This window comes from Pristis pectinata, chromosome 5, assembly GCF_009764475.1.
Source record: "Pristis pectinata isolate sPriPec2 chromosome 5, sPriPec2.1.pri, whole genome shotgun sequence".
In the NCBI taxonomy this organism is placed as follows: domain Eukaryota; kingdom Metazoa; phylum Chordata; class Chondrichthyes; order Rhinopristiformes; family Pristidae; genus Pristis; species Pristis pectinata.
In genome coordinates this window covers 39,042,845-39,058,555 of record NC_067409.1, presented here as the reverse complement: position 1 = coordinate 39,058,555, position 15,711 = coordinate 39,042,845, and the positions used below count along the sequence as shown (strand labels likewise).

General features: G+C 39.6%; 1 protein-coding gene across 8 annotated transcripts in view; it reads right to left on the bottom strand.

Annotated features, from left to right (window-relative positions):
* The window catches only part of cdk14 (cyclin-dependent kinase 14), a 477,589-nt gene that overhangs the window by 134,107 nt on the left and 327,771 nt on the right, over positions 1–15,711 (bottom strand). The gene's annotated exons all lie outside the window — the stretch shown is intronic.

Sequence of the window (15,711 nt, the reverse complement as noted above, 5' to 3'; positions counted from 1 at the left end):
TTCAATAATCTGTAAAATTTCTTAGGTAATTTATAAACCAGGAGTGTTGGGGAAAATTTCACATGTTAAAAAAGCATTCCAGTATTTTTAACTTTACATCAAGATAATTTACTTCTCAATCCTAGAAAAGTAACATTAAGTAGACAGGTGGCTCACAGAGCATTTTTTCTCATTGGTAATGTTTCTGCACTATAATGTAGAATGCCGAATTTCCACATTTTCCCACATTTCCCTTGCTAGTCTGAGCTCCTCCCTGGATCTATTTTCCTCCATGTGTTTACATGCCCTATAATCTATCCAAATCTTTTGATAATATCTGTACATGTTCCAAATTGTGAGAATATGTTTCTTCCACATGAAAGAGACTTTGTTGCAGACTGTTGGAATTTTATCTGTGGCTAGGTTCAAAAGCAGCCACTTCTATAAATCCATACATTTTCAATCAGCAACTTCATGCCAAAAGAGTTTTTCCAGTGCTAACTGATGGCCTAGGCTTCAAAGCTCTAGAATTGAACAACTGTGATACTTAACACCATTTCCTTGTTGTCTTCACCTTTATAATCCTAATAAACTTATATTTAAGATAAGCTGTGACTTTTTCTCATGACCGCTCCTAGAAATGGAATGCCAGACAAAATGTCAGTAAACGTCAAACTGACAGTGTGATGATTTTAAATCAGCCCAATCAATCTCAATCTTGTCATCAGTTATATTAATTATACTATGGCAGAATAAACAACTGCATAGTTCGTTGGCTCTATGCTTATAAATGTAGGTGTGATCTATATTACATTTAGCTCTCATATTATTCAATGTGAATCATAGAAGACACAATTCATTTAACTATCATATTCACATTTGTCTCATGAAATTAAAATTAAAGTACATTCAACCAGTGTGGAGGTACCATCAGTTATCCTATTCCATTATGGAAAGCAAACTCTCCCAAAGTATCCTAACCATTCCATATGTTTGAAACAGTGCTTGCTAGTTTGTCATTTATAGCCTCCCTGTCTTACTGTCCTATGGAAAAAAAAATCTCAAAAGTACACATATATTGAAGAAAATCAAGTTAAATCATAATGTGGGTTGCATTCTGGTATATATCCTTTTCATACAATCTCAGCAGCAGTGAAAAATAATATAGCCACTTAAAAGAAAGAAGAAATTGGATTACTTTGGAAGAAGTGCACTGGGATTGCAAGGTGAGAGTTCCTCACACCTTTTTGACCCAAAATTCAGACATGACCTCTATATAATGACTACAGAGTCTAGTCAATGCCAATTTCAATGTTTGGCACAGTGGCACTTACCCTTAGGTATAATTTTAGAAATCATGAGTACAAGATGAAGCTAACCAGTGGTGATTCAAGTAATGCATGATCCTTCCAAAGAGATTGTCCTAATTGCCTCAAAAAAAAACACCAAGTCATTGCATAACTCTGGGTTGGTTTCCAAAACATATACATTGAGCAGGCTCTGCAATTTTTGGACGCCATTCTTGATTGCTTAGTCAAAGAGAATGGAGGAGGAGGAGGAGATAGAACTCCAATGGGCAGGGATCCAGGATGCCATTATGGTGAATTATGAATCCTGATGTCAGGAGCTGGCCAATTGAAGGCAACACAAGTGCTGAAGCCCACAAGAATGGGATGAAGTACCAGGAAAAAAAAACTTAACCACTATGCAGATGAGGTCATTAAGTGCAGTGAATACACCAGCTCATCTTTTCTCCTAACAATTTTACTACAAATCTCTCACACTGAATGAATATATCTATAACTCACAAAGCAAAGACCGCCATCAACCACATTGGATGCGGTGCTCAGGACCGCAGCCTGGCTGATGCGGTGCGTGTGGCCATTGCTGGGCAATAGCAGCACCCACTCAATGTGTTGACAGACCACCCAGATCCTGAAGTCTCTCTCATCGACACCTCATCAAAATGGAGTCATAGAATCACACGACACAACACAATAACAGACCCTTCAGTCCACCAGGTCTATGCTCATCAAGCACCCACCCATCTGCATGAACCCCACACTAATCCCATTTTATTCTCCCCACATTCTCATCAATTTTCCCAGATTCTATCATTCACCCACACACTAGGAACAATTTACATTGGTCCATTAACCAATGAACCCAAGTCTTTAGGATGTGGAAGGAAACCAGAGTACAATGGGAAATGCATACAGTCACAGGACAAAGGTATAAACTGCATAGACAGCACCAGGGTTGAACCTGGTTCACTGGATCTGTGAGGCAGCAGCTCCAGCTGCTGTGCTGTTCTGCTGAATGTGATGGAAGCTGTTGTCTCCACCTCTCTTTGTTTGGCTGCACTGTTCTCCACACACAGACCAGACTTTTCCCAGTTCTGACAAAAGGTCATCCTGATGAAACTCCTCTCTTTAGAATTATACAGCATGGAAATAGGCCCTTCAGTCCAACACATGCATGATGAGCAAGATGCCTACCTGAGCTAGTCCCATTTGCCTGCATTTGGCCCCTATCCCTTTAAACTTTTCCTATCCAGGTAACTGTCCACATATCTGTTAAGTGTTATAATTGTACCCTCTTCTATCACTTCCTCTGACAGCTGGTTACATATACCCACTACCCTCTGTGTGGAAAAACTAACCTCCTCTTGTCTTTCCCCTCTCACTTTAATCATATGCCCTCTAGTTTTAGACTCCTCTGCCCTGGGAAAAGGACTGTGACCATCGACTTTTCTCTAATACCCCTCATGATGTTACAAACCTCTACAAAGGTCACCCTTCAGCCTCCTTTGCTACAGGGAAAACAGTCCCAACCAAACCAGTCTCTCCTTATAACTCAAGCCCTCCAGTCCCAACAACATCCTTGTGAAGCTTTTCTGCACCGTCTCTAGCTTAATTTCATCCCTCCTATACACAGCAGCCAGAACTACACACAGAGCTTCCAAGTATGATTTCGTAAACATCTTGTACAGCAGTAACATGTCCCAACTCTTGTCCTCAGTGCCTTGACTGATGAAGGCAAGCATGCCACATGCCTTCTTCACTATCCTTACTACCTGTGTTGTCACTTTCAGGGAACAATGTCCCTATACCCCTAGGTCTCTCTGTTCTAAAAGCACTCCCCAGGGCCTTAACATTTACTGTGCACGTCCTGCCTTACTTTAACTTCCCAAACTGCATCACTTCACACTAGTCCATGTTAAATTGCATCAGCCATTCCTTTGCCCACTTTCCTAGTTGATCTAGATCCTGTTGTAACCTTAAAAAACCTTCTTCACTGACCACTACACCACCAATGTTGGTGTCATCCACGAGCTTACTAATCATGCCTACATACCATTTCTTTCTACAGATGCTGCCTGACCTGCTGAACATTTCCAGCAATTTCTATTACTATAAATAAAATAAAGCTTCAGCTTTCTTGCACTCAGCACAATGCTTTACATCACTGTACATCGCTCAGTCAAAGCTAACATCATTTCTGTTCCCTCTGCTTCTTTAGAAAATGAAAGAAACAACAGAAAAGAATCTGGAGACATGTATGAAATGGAAATTTCCAGAAGAGCAGCAACACAGTAGTTATCACAGAAGTAATAGCTTTAGAAGTAATAAACTATTTTAACTGTTATTTTGAAGTACAAATTGGGTTGCCAACAGAAGATAAATCTTATAAAATTAATTCTATGTTAAGATTTATTGTTGCTGGATTGGTTATGAAACAGTGGCTCATATTTTCCCACTTATTTTGTGATCAGACATTAATCTCAAAATCTTGAGGAAGAGCCTGGAATTTCTGTGAAAAAGCTGACAGCTTTGTGCTGAATTACTGGGAATTACCACTGTATCCCTCAGGACACTTCAGACTCTTGTGCAAGCATATCCAAAAATTCCAAACATCATAACAACTGCACCATTCCTATTATGATCCAACACTGGATTCCTATGGATTCTAACAATGAGACATGAACTCACTGGAGTTTTCCAGCAGATAAGCTTGGGAAAACTGCACTGACCATGTGACAGCCTGGATCATGCAAGCTCAGCCACCATCTTTAATTCAATGGAGAGGAAGGATTGGAAGGGAAAGAAACAATTTTACATAATTTATATTTCTGAATTAACTTAAATGCATTTATTTTGCTTTAGTGCTGTGAACTCAAGGGCAAAAAGCATTTCTGCAGAATTTACCTACAGAAGACCCTGCAATGTACAGGGCTTCACTTACCCAGTTGCAACTAGCTTCGAGGAAGGGGTTTGAGCTAGAGAATTGACCCGGTAAGAGTGGGTTCAGCAGATAGGCAAGCAACGCAAACAGATGAGTGACACCTAGAACATTCCAGATCATGTCCTCATACCTCGCAGAAATCTTCAAAGAGTGATCAGAATCTGGAATGCACTGTCACAACAGTTAAGCAGCATCTTGGCCAACACTTGAATCACCAAGGCATAGAAGGCTATGGGCCCAATACAGGTAAATGGGACAAATAAAGATGGGTGCAACAGTTAGCGCAGACCTGTTCCTGCGCTGTATAGCTCTATGACTATAGCTTTGAATTCGTTACACAAGCAGTTTCATAGCACCATCATAGACAACTACCACACTGAATATTGATACTTAGTCCATCTTTCTATTCTGCAGATTCCTTTCTTCACTGCAGATGCTGACAACAATGAAAGAGAGAAATTTAAAACATTTGACGTGAACACGTCAACCTAAACTAAGGCAAGAACTAAGTGACCATGGAAATACACAGTTTATAGAAAACAAGCTGTAGAAAGGATAGTTAAAATGAAGTGAGATGAACTGATTAAAATTAGGTTAAATCATCTGTGTAACAATTCATGAAGTGTTAGTAATAAACTAGGAAAGCTGGAGGCAAAAAATATATGACAAGGAATCAGACATTGAAGGGATTACAGAAACGAGGCTTCACAAAATTCAAGACAGGGAATTAAACATTGCAAGACATAAAATATTTAATAAAAATAGAGCTCGAAAGAGTAGGCCTGGAGTAGCTGTGCTTATTAGGGATAACATATGGCAGTAGAAAAAAGAAATGAAGCCATCAGTAAGACAAAAATAGAATCCATCTGGATGGTGATAAAAGATGATAAAATATCAATCACATTAACTGGGTAGTCTACAGACCATCAAATAATTGAAAGGAGGTGGAGGAAAAAATATAGAAAAGAATTTGGAAAATGATTCAAAAACAGCATATTAATCAAAGTAGATTTCAACTACTCTGAAATTCAGTGGCCAGAAAATATAAATAAAAGTGATAAGAGAAGTGTATGCAGGACTCCAGTGTGTAAGAAGTTCAACAAGCCAACTGGTTCCAGTAATTAGATTTGAACCAGGGTAGATTCCTCAATGAAGACACATGAGTACAAAGATAATATTGAAGCGTTTGTATCCATTTTCACCAGAAATGTTGCGAAGAATATTTCAGCTTCTTTCTGGATTCTCCAACTTTACTGAAGCTGGCATTCAGCCAATTTGATTCATTCCACACTTCATCCAGAAATCTGTGCACATTGACATTAAAAGAGCCTAATTAACATTGCCAAAAGATCCCATCTATTCCACCTGCAAAAGAAAATGATTATGGTCTACTTGAAACGTTAACTCCATTTCTCTTTCCACAGATGCTGCCTAACCTGCTGAGTGTTTCTAACAATTTCTGCTTTTGTTTCAGATTTCCAGCATCTGCAGGATGTTTTTTTAAATATATTTTCATCATGATTGTTGAAGATGAATCACCTCAGCCTCAGGACAGCACTGCAGGACTTCCTCAGGCAATGTCCTAGGTCCAATTATTCTCCGATGCTTCATCAATGACATTCTCTCCAACCTGTCAGAAGTAGGGCTGATCATTGATAATCTGACAGTTTTGAGTTCCACTAACAAATGAAGCAGGCTATGTCTACATTTATCTAGAACAATCTGACCATATAAGTGCTAGGAAATGAACATCTTAAGAAAGTCTAACCACTTCCCCTTTACAATCAAAGATATCACCATCATCCAATCCTCCATCATCAAATTCTGGAGAATTCATGGATCAGAAACAGAACTCTGTCAGCCACACAGCCATAGGCTGTGTAAGCTATGAGTAACTCATCTCAGTTTTCCAAATCCATGTTACCAGTGGGATGAAGCAACCTCTACTTGCCGGGATGAACAAAATCCCAACAGCACTTTTGAAGCTCAACATCACTCAGGTCAAAACAACCTGCACGCTTGGTCTATCATGTCATATTCACACTCCTCATGACTGCACCATAGTTGAAGGTATCTTCTTCTTCTTAGGCAGTCCCTCTGATTGAGGATGACCTGCTTCCACTCTAGCTTGGGGGTTCTGAGGTGGCTAATGGGGTCAGTCTGGGAACCGCAGACTCTTCCACAGGTTGGGGAGCAGGTGGCTGATGGGACAAGTGGGTGGGTAGTCTGTGAGGTGGTGTACTTCCGTGAGGTGGTGCAGGGGAGGAGGGGAGAGCAGATCCACCGGCGGATGGGTCAAAGGTAAGGAAGAAAAGGGGAGTGTAGAAAAAAAGAGAGATCGACTAGGAAAGGGAAGAAGAGGTATGGTTGGGGGTGGGCGTGGGGATTACTTAAAGTGGGAGAATTCAATATTCATGTCATGAGGCTGTAAGGTTTCAAGACGGAAAATGAGGTGCTGTTCCTCCAGTTTGCGTTTAGCAGTGGAGGAGGCCGAGGACTGACACATCTGTGATGGAGTGGGAGGGGGAGTTGAAGTGACTGGCAACAAGGAGATGCAGAGTGCGGTTACGGACAGAGCGCAGATGTTCTGCGAAACGGTCACCTAGTCTGCGTTTGGTCTCAACAATGTAGAGGACTTGGAGCACCGAATGCAGTAGATGATATTAAAGGAGGAGCAGGTGAATCGCTGTCTCACCTGAAAGGACTGTTTGGGTCGCTGGATGGAGCTGATGTAGGGGTAGGTTTTGCACCTATGGCGGGGTGGCAGTGGAAAGTTCCCAGGGTGGGAGCGGGATGGGTGGGGGGTAGGAGTGAATGAGGGAGTCGCGGAGAGAGCAGTCCCTGCAAAAGGCAGAAAGGGGTGCAGATGGGAAGATATGCTTGGTGGTGGGCTCCCATTGGAGATGGTGGAAGTGGCAGAGAATAAATTCCAGGGAACATAAACCCATTTTACTTTATCGTTCTTTACAGGACAACATCCTTAATTCCAAGAGTTAATCCAGTGAGCCTTTGCTGCATCACCTCCAAGGCAAGTATATCCTTCCTTAAATAAGGAAACCAAAACTGTATACAGTACTCCAGGTGTGGTTTCAACAAAGACTGTTCTGTTACAACAAAGCTTCCTTACTCTTGTCATCCATCCCTCCTTGCAATAAGGGCTCACATACTAATTGCCTTTTCACTTACTTATTGCTGCTGCATGGTAATTTTCTGAGTTTGTTGTGGATAGACACACAGTTCTCTCTGAATTGCAACTTTTCATAATCTCGAACCATTTCAATAACATTCTGCCTTTCTAGTCTTCTTGCCAATAATTGCTCAGTTTTTCTCATTATCCACCATCTGCAATCTCTTTGCCCACTCACCCCGACTGTATACCTTTGCAGACTATGTCTTCTCCCGTGTCCCTACTTTTGTATCTATTTTTGTTTTGCCAGCAAACCTGGATACAATGAACCCAGTCCTTTCATCTATATCATCAATATACATGAGGCCCCATCACTGGTTCCTGACTGGTGTCACTTTGCCAACTTGAAGTGATCTGTTTATCCCTAACTCTTTATTTCCTATCTGTTAACCAATCCTCTCCCAATGCTAATATATTAACCATTAATCCCATGAGACAATTTGTGCAATATTCTTATGTGGCACATTACTACATATGTTTTGGAAATTCAAATATACTATATCTATTGGCTCCCCTTTATCTAACCTGCTAGTTACAAGCACAAGTTTCATTGTCAACTTTATTTAATTGAAACCTCACTTCCTCTATGCTTCTAAGATCTCGACTACTTACAGCACCTCAAGGCAATGAAACATATTACAATGCTGGAGCAACAAACAATCTGCTGGGGGAACTCAGTGGGTCGAGCAGCATCTGTGGGTGGGGAGGTATTGTCAATGTTTTGGGTTGAAACCTGCATCAGGACTCGACATTTTGGGTCAAACCCCTGCATCAGGACACCGTCTCTGCAAAATCCTCCATATTCACAGGAATGATATGTGAACCAATGTCAGTGTCTTCTCCCAGGACAGTATCCCCAGTATTGAGGTTGGGCAGGCCATGTCATTTGCATGCTTGACACCAGGCTCCCAAAACAGACATGCTATGCTAAGCTCAGTCATGGGAAGAGATTATTAGGTGGAAAGAGGAAAAGATTCAAGGATGTGCTTAAAGAAATGCAAAATTCCACCGACTTCTGGAATTCTCTGCCCCATGACCACTCAAAGTGGAGAAGGAACATCTGGGATGGTAATGAGAACCTCAAGGCCATGAGATGGAAGGAGATGACCACTTCACAAACTAGCCATTTTCCTGACCTGTCAGACAGCTCCTGTCCCATTGTGGAAAAGTCTGCAGTTCCCATATTGGCCTTAAGAACCACCTCAGAACCCACAACACCAAAGTAGAAGCAAGTCATCCTCCATCCTGAGAGGTGTCCCACGAGTAGAGAGCTGCCCAGGGAACCTCATGCTGTGTATTGACAGATGGCTTCAGCCTTTTTCAACTTCCACTGGAAGTATCAACTGAAATCATTTGAAACAAATGAGCAAATTCCCTACCATTTCAGTTTAATATAAGCAATAGTTTTCGATGGCTGCTCATTACTTCTCCTGTGAACTTTTTAAATGCTTCAAACCCCCCACCCCCACCCCATTTTGACTCAACAGCTCCAACACGTTGGTAATGTGAATTTTAAACCTTTGTGAATCTTAACAACAAAAATAACACTTCAACATAATGAAGAACAGAGTTAATATTGAAAGGTCATTTCACTGGCTGTGTAGCTGAAGCGTCATCAATTTAATATGAATTTTGATTCAACTGTTTAAAATTTAATTGATTGCATTAATTGAGGACAGATACAGCAAAAGAATGCACAATAAACAGTGGATATTGAAAACATGCAGAAAAACAGAAGGGCCTTTGAGTGCATGACCCCCCAGATCCATAAAGGTAGCAGAAGAAATTAATAAGCTGCTTAAAGAAGGCATCAGCCATTGTTAGATGTGGACTGAAAAACAAGTGGAGTGAAATATTAAGAATACTTTACCCTGCAGGCAGAGGCTTAGAATATAAAGCAGGGCAGTCATACTGGAATTGTATAAAACATTAGTTAGACCACAACTGGAACACTGTGTATATTCTAGTCACCACACTACAGGAAGGCACAGAGAGGATTTATGAAAATGTTGCCAGGGAGAATTTTAGTTATAACAAACACTGGCTTGGCTGGATTTGTTTTCTTTGGAAAAGAGACGGTGGGGGGGGGGGGGGCGGGGGGAGGGGGAAGGTGGAAGATTTAACTGAGGTGTATAAAATAACAAGAAACTTATGTAAGTGAATAGAAAGAGACTGTTTCCCCAAAGCAGAGAGGTCAATAAATAGGGGATGCAGATTGAAAGTAACTGGCAGTAAGTTTAAAGGAGAGGTGAGGAGTATATTTCCACACCTAGAGCAGCGGGGGATCTGGAACTCACTGCATGTATGGATAGAAGAGACAGAAGCTCTCATCACATTTGAAAAGGACTTTGACAAGCACATCAGTTTAACAGGCTGGTAGTTTCCCTTCTCAACTCCCTTTGTCTTCAAATAGTGTAGTCACATTTGCTGCCCTCCAATCCACAGGAACAATTCCAGAATCCATAGAACCCTGGGAGGTGATAACCAGAGTATCTGCTAGCTCTTAAATCACCTCTTTCAAAACTCTGGGATGTAAATTATCAAGTCCTTGGCATTTACTAGCTTTCGAGATCACTAACTTCTCTAATACTATTTTTTTTAACATTATTAAGTTGCTTTAGTTCGTCATTCTCGCTAGGCACTTGATTATTCATTATTTAATTCCTCTTCCATTTCCTTATTTCCCAGTATAAGTTCTGCCTCTGTCTGTAAGCAGCTCCCTCATTTGTCCTTGCTCATCTTTTCCCTTTTATATACTTAAAAAAAATACATATAACCATATGGTCCACTTTTATAGTTATGACATCAATTTCTAAGATTGAGGGTGTGAGGAGAGGTTACCAGAAACTTCTTTATACAGAGAATTGTTAGGACTTTAAATGTTTTGCTGCAGGAAATAGTTGAGACACTTTGCGTTGTTTAAGGAAGCATGGATAAATATTTGGAGCAGCCCGTATACAAAAAATATCAGGAAAGTTGAATAGAATTACTCTTGAATTAGTTTGCTGAAATGCATTAGGGAGAGTGGACCTTCTTTCCATAAATAAACATTTCTTTGCAATTTTTCTTATGTCTTTAGATAACAAACTGAATGACAACATTAAATCATTCAATCAAAAGGAAATTTTGTTGATGTCTAAATGCTTTAAAGGAAAAATCTGATTCTTTTTCTTAACAAGTATAAATTTCTAGAAATGAGTAAAAATATTTCAAATTCTGTAAAGAATGACCCCTTACAGGATCCAGACCCCGAGTCTGAAGCCATTGCTATTTCTGAATTTATACACGCCAAGGTAAATTTACATCTGTTGTGAAGAGATTTATCCTCTTTGTATTCATCCTCCAAAAGACACTTTAAAAGCTCAATAATTTCTTGTTGAATCATGCTGAGAATATCTTTTACCTAAATGATGCAAATGTTTTAGGTAATTGCCATACAAGGCAGTGGTGGCTGTTTCAATTTTGGATTCCTGTCTCCAAATTTAATAAAGGACTATCTACAAGAAAGTCTACATATTTCAACACCACCTATAACCCTCAGCACCATATAAGTGGAAGAAATAAGTAAAAAGAAGCTAAAGATGTTTTTTTGTACACCACATTTAAGCTTTTTAGGTTCAATTTACTTTAATTTTACACCAACAACTCTTTGCTGCTTAATGAAACAACCTTTCTCTATGTTAACTATGCTTTTTATGGCAGGGACATCTCTGATCATTGAGCCAGAACCTGCTGGGAAATGCCACCAGCCCTGAACTGAACTGCTGGCATCGACCATGGAGGGGAAAGTCTAAGTATTTGAAAGTTCAGGATTCATACACAAATGCATGAGTCCCAAACTTGCTGGACAAGCTCCACTGACAATATGTTGGCTGTGATCCCACATCGGACTCCATATGGAATCCAGCAGCATAGTATAAATTTGCTGCAAATCCCAGCAGTTGCACCGGGCAATCTGCCTGCTGAACCTGCGCCAGGTCCACCTTAAGTCCATACACTTCGCTGGAGAGCAGCAGTGTCAAGGGACAAAAGGATAAGCAAGAGGTAATTTAAAACAAACTCATTCAAGAAGCTTCATCACTTTAGGCCATTTAGAAGCATACACAGTAGCTCAGCTGCCTCATAGCTTCAGCGACCTGGATTCAATCCTGACCTCTGGCGCTGTCTATATGGAGTTTACACATTCTTCCTGTGACCATGTGGATTTCCTCTGTGTGCTCTAGTTTCCTCACACGTTCCAAAGATATGCAGATTAGTAGGCCATTGGTGAATTGCCCCTAATGTGTTGATGAATGGCAGAATCTTTGGGGGTGTTGATGGGAATGGACAGAGAATAGTTTAATGGAGGAATGGGATTGTTTGGTGAGACAGCATAGACTTGATGGGCCAAATTGTGTTTTCTTGTGTCATCACGAAATACGAGTCCAAGTGCTTGCTGATTTTATTGGGGGGTGGCTCAACTTGTCAAAGTAGTTTGCAACAATTTAATGGGTCAAGCCCATGTGATAGCAATATCACACAAAGAAATACTGGGTCATTGGCTGATGTAAGAGAGTTGGTCAATTAAAGAGAGAAAAAACACATGGAAGGATGTACACATGATCTTCAGGATAATTTTATTCCAATGAGGATCTAACATTCTGTGGAAATTGAACTAGTTTTTGCAATTATAATTGTGCAGCAGTAAGCTTACACTGGAGAAAATAACACACCTTTCAGGGCAATATGCCAAAAAACAGATTACCTCTACCATTTGTTTAAAATGGTAATGCAAAACAAGCTGATACTGAAGGTTTGCATTTATGTGAACAGTTTAGCTTTGATAGCTATGACTAAGGACAAAGTAGTCCACTTAATTGGTACACCATCAACCAGTAGAAACAACCATTCCCTCCACCATTGGCTGCTGTTGTGTACTATCAATAAATTGCATTGCATTTAGTCACTTAGGCTACTCCAACGACACCTTCCCAAACTGATGACCTTTATCACCAAGAAGAACAAAGCCAATAGGTGCATGGACACAGATCACCTGCAGTTTCCCCATCCAAATCAACCATCTTGATTTGAAAATATATCATCGTTCCTTCATCATCACTGAGTCTAAATTCTGGAACTCCCTACCCAGCTGTACAATGAAGTATCTTCACCAGAGAGGCTGTAGTAGTACAAAAAGGTGACTCACCACTATCTTCTCAAAGGCATTTAGAGATGAGTAATAAATACTGGTCTTTCCAACAATGTCCAGATCCCAAAAAAATGAATAAAGAAAAAGCACTGTCCACTAGATGACTATCATTTATCAAAATTATCCATTTTCCTCTTTTAGCCTCCATAAATCTTGATTTCCCCTCATCAAATTGTGAATAAACCAAACCAAGAATTTAAATGTTCAAAGCTAAACATATTCACATATTATGTGGAACATATTCACACCATAATAATAAATAGTGACATTTTAACATGAGTTATCAATGCAGATATATTCCACTTAAGTACAAAATTAAATATCCTTCCAATGCATGGTTGTTTTTGTAGTCAAATGATATACGTGTAGTAGTATATATTGGCATATTGCGAATTTTGACGACTTTCAATTAAAAATCTATTTTTTTCAAAATCACCAGGACAACAAAAATATTGTGGAAATTAGAAATTTAAATATTATCAAAGTTACGTCTGTAAAATCATTATAGACTATCACCTCCAAATTGAAGCAGAAAATTACTTTAAAAGTGTCCAAATTGTATAGCATCTGAGGCGCTGCTAAAATGTTTAAATGATCCAGCCACACACAGTTATTTCAACTTATTTTCTATCATATCCACCATTGATATTTTACTTCCTCTCTCCTCTTTACTGGCTCTTCTCTTCCAATGCCTCAGATTTAAAATCCCTCCTTGTTACATTCAAATCCCTTCACATCCTCAACCTTCCGTCTTTCTTTGAGACGTCTTTGCACTATGAGCTCTACATCCACTACTCTGGTCAAAGTGCAATGCTTTACCATGTGCTTCCTGATGTCTCCACTCCCACAGTGAGCTGCACCTTCAACAATTTAAACACTGTAAGACGCAATTCTCTTAAGTCTCTTTGCTTACCCCTCCCCAAGCCTCTCAAGACCTACCCTCACACCATCCCAGTAAAATCCACAAATCAAAAATTAAGTAATCTCTTAATTTTTCTTTGTTAGGCTTAGCTTTTATTTTTGCCATTATACTTCCGTGAAGCAGCTTGAGGTGCTTTTCTAAATAAAGACTGTCATGCAAATATAAGCATTGATGTTGTTACAGCAATGCTTGGGGATCTCTGCACTGCAATCCCTGTGCTGTTCTGTACACAAGTAACTGATGTTGTTAATAGCTTATAAAGTAGCAGGAACATCTGTACAATTTTTATAATGTATCTGCTGTGTCAGTTCATACAATATTTCAACAGTTAGGTCAGTAGGAAGCCCTCTGTCTCAGTGCTACAGATAACAAAGCCAAACCTCCTCACATGTTCATCCAAAGACAGACAAAACTCATTTATTTTCACTCTTTCCCAGTTCTGACAAAGGGTCTTCAAACTAAAGTACTAACTCTGCTTTCTTTCCACGGATGCTGCATGACGTGCTGAGTTTTTCCAGCATTTTATGTTTTTATTTCAGATTTCCAGCGTCTGCAGATTTTTGACTTTCAACACAGTGCCAGTTATTTCCCATTTGGTACATTCCCTTTCAGCCAAAATACATCTTTAAGGGGACATTAGTGACCAAAGCTTGAGGGAAGGGGGGGGGGGTAGGAAGAGGGGGTGGGTAGGAAGAAGGGGGGGGGGGAAATGTTACACTCACTCATTTGTTACCTATCTGCCTACATGCTTAGCAGCTGTGTTTTAGCAACAGTGCCCAAAAATTCTTACTTGAACACCCGAGGCAGAAATACAGCAAAAAAAAAGGACAACTGATTATTCAAAGACACCTCTCTTATGTTTAGGAAAATGTCTATGGATAACTCCTTTCTTAAAATTACTTAGCATAAAAAAAGGAAACAAAGGATTAACTAATAATTGGATAAATATTATCAGGCCTAGGGTGAAAAACCAAATACATCACATCATTGGAGAAGCCTTCAAATGAAAGTGCTGAGGTACAGTATATGCTTTGTGGTTCTGCCCCAAAAAAAATCATAGATATCAATGAATTTATGTAACCATCACCTCCATAGAGATATAATCTGATTTTTAAGTCACATTCCTCATCAGTCCAAACTTGATTTCATAAAATCTGACCTCAGAGTAGCTGGTATTCAAAAACAAGACTATCCTGTGACGCCAGTCATTAGTTAGACACTAACTAATATCTTACACCAAGCCCTGTACAACCTGGCCTATGATAAAAGGAAAATTTGTCACTCTAGTTAACATTCCACAGCATTCTTTCTTCACATATTTATTTCCTCATGGATTGGGCCCGTGCCAGAACTTACAAGAGAGAGAGAATACATAAAGAAACAAAAGTAGCTAAACTAAATGGTTGGCATGCTGTATGGTCAGTTTTTTTTCCCCCCGTCATTGGTTGCAAAGGCTGATCCCTAAAGGAATTCTCTCAATGCAGAAAAGCTGATTTTTTTTTTAAAAGATGGTCATCGAGAACAGCTGCTCTTGAGCAGACATGGCTTGTTCTATTAAATCACTGTAAAATGCAGCTGTCTTCAGTGCAATATCTTATCTGAACTTTGAAAGCATACTCGGTGCTATAAACATTTCAGTAATGTCATATAATTGTACTCCACTGGCAGACACCTTCAAGTCAAGAATTTGAAAAGGTTTCCTCTCTTTAAAATGTAGATAGGAACTGGTGTGTTGTTGATTTGTTCCTTCAAGCCTTCACCGGGAATTTACTGGAATTCTACACATCGTTCTGCTAAATACTTTGCACAGATGACCTCTTGGAGCCAGGAAAGTCAAAGAACATATATCATGGTTAACCCACAAATCAGTCACCTGCCTTGTCCAGATGAGTTTCTGCTTTCTCCCTATTGTTCTACATTTGGACTGAACGAATACAAGAGAAACTGGCAAGGAAAACAAGTAACAATAACTAGACTTGCATCTTTGAAAAGGTGCCTACTTATCTGGATTCATACGAATGACCAAAATGTTCTAACCATTTTTTAAACAACGTTAATATGTCACGTTCCCATTTAGTTTCCCACAATTATAAAATGCTATGCTTTAATGAATGGACAATTATTGAACAATTTCTTCCTGAAAACTCAAAGACCTGGAACTATCTGTGTTTGCTGTTTGGGTATAAATAT